The following is a 7,780-nucleotide window of genomic DNA, read 5'->3' on the forward strand; positions in this document are numbered from 1 at the left end:
ATCTTTCCATTCTTCTGAAGTAAGCATTTAATGTGATAAATTTTCCCCTTAGTACTGCTTTCACAGTATCCCACAGGTTTTGGTATGATGTGTCATTATTTTCATCAGTTTCAAGAAATTTTGTGATTTCCTGTTTAATTTCTTCTTGGGCCCATATGTCATTAAGTAGAATGTTGTTTAATTTCCACGTTTTTGTATAGTTTTCAGAGTTTCGTTTGCTATTGATTTTTAATTTTAATCCATTGTGATCTGAAAAAATACATGGAATAATTCCAATTTTTTTGAATTTTTTGAGACTTGCTTTGTGACCTAACATGCAGTCTATCCTGGAGAATGTTCCATGTGCTGAGGAGAAGAATGAATATTCTGAGGTTGTCGAATGGAATGTTCTGTAGATATCTGCCAAGTCCAATTGGTCTAAAGTACATAGCCACTGAAAGTTCTCTTATATTTTTTTTTATAAATGTCAGATCCCAAACCCTGTAATCCTGGTATGATTCATAATGATCAGATAGCTATAAAAGAAATCCAATGAGAAACATTTGTCTCCTGAATTTCTACTTAGTTTTTTATATATGTGTGTGTGTATGTGTGCATTACACACACACACATATATATATATGCACACATACACACACACATGCATACATACATATATATATATGCAAGATACAGAGGTGGATCTAATTCATTATTATAGTTCAACCTAAGCATAAAGATCTTATATCATGAGGATACTCATTTGATTTCCATGGTTGTTAATGGAAAGTGCCACAAAAGAGCAGTGGAGAAGGTTCAGTCCAGTGAGCTGGACTCTACACCCTTTAACACAAACACACCCCTACTCACTCCAGTTCCACTTTTGCCCTTTTTAACATATTGGATATCTGTATGCTATTTCCTCTGAACGAAGTATTCTGCTGCTTTTAAAAACATATTTTTAAAAACCATTGTCCTGAAAGATGGTGTGTAGTGACTTTGAAGGATTCTAACTTAAAGCTGCTGCATTTAAAGTCAAATTCTCAGCAGAAAAATACTGTATATCAAAAAAGAGAAATACAGAATAGAAATTGGTTTATCCAATGAAATGCAAAACAAACGAAATTAAAGGACAGTATTTAATAGGTCATAAATCTTAATCTCTTATTTCTGAGAAACAAGAAACATGATCAAGGGGCTCTACTTACATCTTACTCAAATGAAATTCACGCTAAGAACTTTGATTTGTCTAAATCAAAATTCTTAGCGTGAATGTAGGATTATATAAGTGTAAAATTGTCATCTCATGAAATGTATTTGCGCTTTCCAGGATTCTGCCCTCGTGCACACATAAACCTACCACAATGAGCTTGGTCCAGTTGTCTAAGGGTTGTCTCCTTTAAACGTATGCATCGTGTTTCATTTTCAGGCTCCCATGCATTAGATGTGACCACAGCACTGGTCCTCTTAGAGGAAGACCCTTATCAATTGAAGACACACTAGTTAACTTGAAAATACTAAAATCTTTCATTCTAAACATTGTACAGAAGTCAGATATAGCAGAAAAACTTTGAAACAAACTCTATTTTTTACCCAAAATATGTGTAGCAATATCCCTCTATGTATATGTTTATGTATGCATATAAATATTTTTGTAAGATAAATTCCCCAAATAAATTTTTGACTCAAAACATGTTGTTTAGCTGGGAATTTCTGACATTACTTAATTATTTCTACTGAAATCTACTCGAAAAAGATTTACAATCGTTCAGAGAGAAAGGAATCAGTTAGTAAGTGTTATCTTCCTTCACAAAGAGAACACCGAAATGAAATGAAAACCTTCTCAAAATAGGTAGTTTTTGTTTTTTGGGTTTTTTGTGGGCAATGTTTGAAGGTCAGAAAGAGGAATGGGGTAATTTCTGTCATTTGAGGCCCACCCACTCATTAAGACCTCTGGGAGAAAGGCTATCAAAAGCAGTAATCCACAAAGCTTCTCTCTTCCTGAGGCTTTATCTTTCTCACCACCACTACTGAACGCTGGCATGAAGTGGCTGAAATGATATACTACAATATAGAGAGAGATAGATTTCTTTTCTACATCACACACAGTGGTCTGTATAGAGAAAAACTCCCTTATCCAGATCTGAGACTTCATATTCCTCAAGGGTCTCCCTGCAGTCTTGAAAAAAGATAAGAAGAAATTAGACATAGCTGACATTTCTCCATCTCAGGAAGCAATTTTGCAGGTGGAACCAAACTTTCCCTCTAACATCCCACTGCCATTGTCAAACTGTCCCAGCTTAGCTGAGAATCCCCCAAATTTCAAGGTGTTCAAATAAAGGAAGGGTCTGGGTGAGAATAATGTTTGCACGAGATAAAATGTAAAACCCCATCTATTCTCTCTTTTCACACACACACACAAAATTAAAATTACCTAACATATTTTTCTAGCCAACTGCCAAAAACCCGAGATGGAGTTTTTTTGTCTTGCTCTCAACTGCTGATGCTGGCTTCCTTCGAGGCAATTCAGGACAGCATCTGGCTTACCTCATGTTTCACTGAAATACAGGTTCTGAAAAGCAGCCTGAAGATGACATTCTGGGAAGAGGAACGATGTTATGTGCAGCGGGGGAGGGACGGCAGGCAGGAGCAGGGGGAGGTGGCCGAGCGGTGTTAATGCAAATGTATTCCCTGGGCTGCTTCACTGGCAGAGCGAGTGGACACCCAGCCATTTGAATCCAGGCCAGTGAGTCTGGCACACACATCTTCTGCTGGCAGAGCACGAGCCCAGCACAGCATCCTGCTGCTGTTGGCATGTGTACAGCTGTCTTTCTTCATCTGACTCTCTCCACTGCCGCGGCAGACTCAACAGGTGTTGCCAGGGACACAGTGTGTTTGGCAGCTGTCAACTTTCAATAATCATCTCTGTAGCATACCCCTTTCTGTTCTCCCACCCCAGTTCTTACCCCCTGCACCCCCTTTCCAGAACCGCAGCACTATTGGGCCCTTGCAAAGGACAGAGTTAGGCAAAGACGCTTATCGTGGCACATGGTCATCTGGAGGGAGAAGACCTGGGCCTCAGCCTCAGTGTGACCAGGATTTCTACAAGATACAGGCCTTCAGGGTTGGCCCAAAGACACTGTTTTATTCCCCATTCTGAGGTAAACTGGGTTGGGTGTTATTGTTGTTTGACTTAAGCCAATGTTCCTTGAGGTTTATTATCTGTGCAGCCAAACAGAACCCATGGTGACATAGGTTTTCACCATGTGGAGATTGTATAAAAAAAGTGTTTTCAAAAGGCAGTTTTTTATTAAATATACAGTTATTTATTACCGCCTTGCTTATAATTCTAAATATTGAAAACCCCTAATTGTCCATCAGGGGAGAAATGGATGAAGAAATATTTATTAGATGGCACTCTATGCAGCAGGCAAAATTAGTGAACTATAAGCACATAGAGCCCTTACCATGTGTCAAAAGCCTTATAAATATTAACTCATTTCAATCTCGTAAGAGCTCTGCGTGCTAGATACCATTACTATCACCATATGTGCAGACGAGGAAACTGAGGCACGGAGAAGCAGAGCTCTGTTATATGTACAGCATAGGCAGAGCACACGAACAAGTTGGCAGAGCAACGACACCTTATCACAGAATTTAGGTAAAGTTCAAAAATGCACAAGGTACTGTGTTGTTCATAGATACACCTGTATAGTAAAATTCCAAGAACAAGGACAGAAAGAATACACACCATGTTCATGCTGCAGTTGTTTCAAATGAAGAGAAAGAAAGATGGGATTGGAGAGTGCACAGAGAATTCATTTTATCTGAATAAAATCCCATTTATTTTATTTCTACAAGGACAACATGTTAAAATGAAATAGTTCTGGGTAATGCATATACTGGGGTTTTTTTTTTATTTTATTTCTACAAGGACAACATGTTAAAATGAAATAGTTCTGGGTAATGCATATACTGGTTTTAAGCATTTTTTTCTCCATACATCTCTGTATTTTTAAATTGTGAAACAATGTACATATGCAAAAGTGCATAAAATGTATTCGTAATATCTCACAAACAATTATTAAACAGATACCTCATAACCACCATCCAGGTCAAGAGAGAATGTGAGCTGTTTAGCAGCAGGAGTGCCCTCTCCCAGAGGTAAGCTCCATCCTCAGTTCTGAGATGCCGTTGCCTTATTTCTCCCTAAAATTCCACCCTCACATCTGCATCCTAAACAATATAGTCCACCTGTCCCAGTTTTTGAACTGTAATAAGTAGCATCACAGAGTATGTCTTCCTCTGGGTCTTTCTTTTGCTCACCATTATATTTGTGAGGTTTATCTGTGTTGTTCCTTGCTTGTTTTCATTGCTGAATAGATTTCCACATTTAGTTATCCTTTTCACAACTGATTGACATTTGAGTTGTCTGCTCTATAATTTTCAAGTGTAAAAGAAAAGGCAGGTGTTTTGTCCAGCAGATATCCAAGAACCATCTTCAAAAAGCATGAGAACAGTCTTAATTGTTTAACCACAGAAGACATTTTCCTTTGGACTTATTATTTATTAACTTTCCTTAATTTCTTATTTGCTTCCCTCAGTCACCAGGTTGCTTTTCTTTGCTACTTCATCTGCCTTTACATTGTGAAGCTTTGTCGTCAGAAAGTGATCACCAAGCCCTCATCTAGTCCACATCGTGCGTCGTACACATGAGGAAATGCATTGTGTCTGGCAGCTCATTTTAAAAGACATTTTAGTAGCTCTGAGACCTACAGATGGTAACCTGGTCATTGGAATAGGAGTTTCAAATGTTCTGTTGTCTCTGGCAGCAGGTTAATTGTGTATTTAAGATGAAGCATCATCAGTGTTTCTCTGCAGGGCAAATCTACTCTACTTGAGACCCATACTGAGTGTCACAAAGACGTTGCCAAACAGTTAGATAAATTTTTCCCCTCCTCATTATTAATCTCTATGTAGCATTGCTTTTTTAAAACCATCCCAGATCCTGGCAGTGGGGAGGGAAGAACCCACAAGACAGTATTAGTTCCCCCCGCACATTCGGTAATCAGGCCAAGCAGCAGAGGCATTTCTGTATTGTAAGGACCTGGGTGCCACTGTGCAAGCCATCTTCCCGCTTTCCAATATTGCCATTAATATGTAAAAGCTTAAGCTTGCTAAAGGGATTATTCGCACATCCTATCTGATGGTAAACTGGCATTGCAATGATTACATGTATCTTTTTGTCATTTTCTTGTAAAACATCTTACTCTTGAAGAGTATAATTGGCCTCTTCCTAATGTTAACGATTAAATGGGCATAAATGTAACACTTTGCTTTAAATGGAAGGCATATTTGCAATCTCCAGGGTCTTGAGTATACGCTTTACCTCATGGCCATCATATCCATTATACACACACACACACACGCTTATGCATATATATTATACGAAACATATACATATGTTATATGTTATAATACAAGGGTCTTGAGTATACGCTTTACCTCATGGCCATCATATCCATTATACACACACACACACACACACACACACACGCTTATGCATATATATTATACGAAACATATACATATGTTATATGTTATAATACAAACCACAAATCCCTCAAGTAGGTCATTTAGTGTGATAATGGACATGCCCTAACCTCCACCCTTACTCCTCATATATTCTAGCTATTGGAGATAAAGTACCATACATCAGCCAATGGTTCAATGCATACGCCATACTCTTCCCAGAAGACAGTGCCACAATCTTGCAAGATGTTGCCTGCAGCCAACCAACACCTTAGTTGATCCTTCAACAGGCTGTTCTACCATTTAATTCAACAGGCTACTTTCTGTATTTCTGGGTATTGAAGCACATGGAAATCTTTTGGTTACGACTCTATTTTCATATCTCTTTTGCCACAAAATGGGTCCCTTGGCTTGAGACAATTTGTGGGAGAAATAATGTTGGTAAATCAGATGGTGGTGCTAGTGGGGGCATTACAGGCAGGCAAGGTAAACCTATATCCAAAGTACTCATTGATTCCAATAAGGATGAGTTCCACCCCTCCTAAGTGAAAGAGATCAGATGTAGTTGACCTCCTGCCAAATGGCTGCTGGTCACTCTGAAGAATGGTGGCAGGTTGAAGGCTCAGTGCCTGTCTCTGTTGCTGGCAGGTTGGACTCAGCAGTGGCAGGAGCTAGATCAGACTTAATGAGAGGGACTCATGGTCTTGGGCCCAGGAAAAGCCTCAGTCCCTTCTACTGTGTACCAATGGGCCCATTAGTAAGCACCAGGATGGCTAAGGAGGAAGCCTGGTGACATTGATAGGATGAGTCACGATGGTCATCTGTTTGTTAAGAGCCTCCTCCATGGTAGGTGCCCTCTAGATGTCATTCACATGGACTAAGAGGTATCCACGCAAGAGCCACTCCTGCAGGATTTTTCCATGCCAGACTTCCTTATCACTAGTCTTCCAGTCCTGTCCTTCCTAGACCTTTCTCTAACCAGCCACGCTATTTACCATTGCCCGGGAGCCCCTGTCCATCCCATGTATATATGTCAGGCCACTTCTCCCTCCACACAGACTGGGCAATTCAAGTGTAATTAGGAGGCCATAAGTAACACGCATCATCCCCGTCCTCTACTACCCATTTTCAACTCTCCTCACCTCCAGTTAGCAACTCTGCTGATCTAGGCAGCTGTATTCTCCTTCTGAACCTCACCTTATGCAATTCGGCCACCACCAAGTTATCAAAGATGTGTGTACCCCTTATCAGTACATTTATTATTACTAAAATGAAGAGTGTCCTTTGTACTCTACTAGGGAATATAATCAGATGATGGGTTGTGAGTTTATACATTATAAATCCACTCTAACATTCTTATATTCTTGAGCCTTCTGACCTCTTCTTCTATGACCAGGAAGTTCTGACACTCCACCTTATTTCAGAAGCCATCTTCAAGTCCAGGTGTTAAGGAACTATCTCTGCAAACTCTTAGACTAGCTCCACAATAGCTCCACAAGTACCTGACATATTGGTGGGAGTCATGGGTAAACATCCCCATGTCAATGAATGTAGCCTTATATTCCAACCCCTATTCTAAATCTTCAAGATCTTTTCTACTTGTGTCCCTCCTTTTCCTCCCATTATATAATAGACATTTCTCACTATTCTTTTGCAGATCTTCTAGGAACTGAGCTATTAGGAAGTTATCAAGACTAGGAATTAATCATGGGAAACAGGAAGAAGCACAGTCACTGGAATTGAGAACAAGGTGGAGATTTGGTCACAAGAAAAAGGTGGAAGCAGAATCTGAAGTGTAGCCAAATTTTACCATTCAGAGAGGAAACACCTAAAATATGTTTCCCCCCTGCAATAACCTTCTTTCATTGCTTGCAAAGCCTCATTTTTAGCAAATGTTATCATTGGCCCTGATGTCTTCTCAGCTACATCACTGGGTAGAAGTCCATTTAGTGTGAATCGCACACAAGATCAGAGCTGACCTAGCAACAAGAGTGACTTCAGATGCTGGTCTAGAGTTTCTTAATTTTCCCCAACTCAGAAGTGGATTGGTTCCAGATCCAAAAGATTGAGGGAGCCTAGAGGTGGGCAGCTCAGGGACTTAGAGGCATAATATAGAATGGTTAAAAGCCTGGGATGGGAAATAAGATAGAGCCTCAATTCAATTCCCAGCTCCTCTACTTAGTAGTTGAATACCCTTGGGGAAGTTACTGAGCTTCTCTAAGTTTCAATTAACCACACTCATTTGTGAACTGGGGATAGTACCTATTTC

The sequence above is a fragment of the Galeopterus variegatus genome, unplaced genomic scaffold, assembly GCF_000696425.1.
Source record: "Galeopterus variegatus unplaced genomic scaffold, G_variegatus-3.0.2 Scaffold135, whole genome shotgun sequence".
Taxonomy (NCBI): domain Eukaryota; kingdom Metazoa; phylum Chordata; class Mammalia; order Dermoptera; family Cynocephalidae; genus Galeopterus; species Galeopterus variegatus.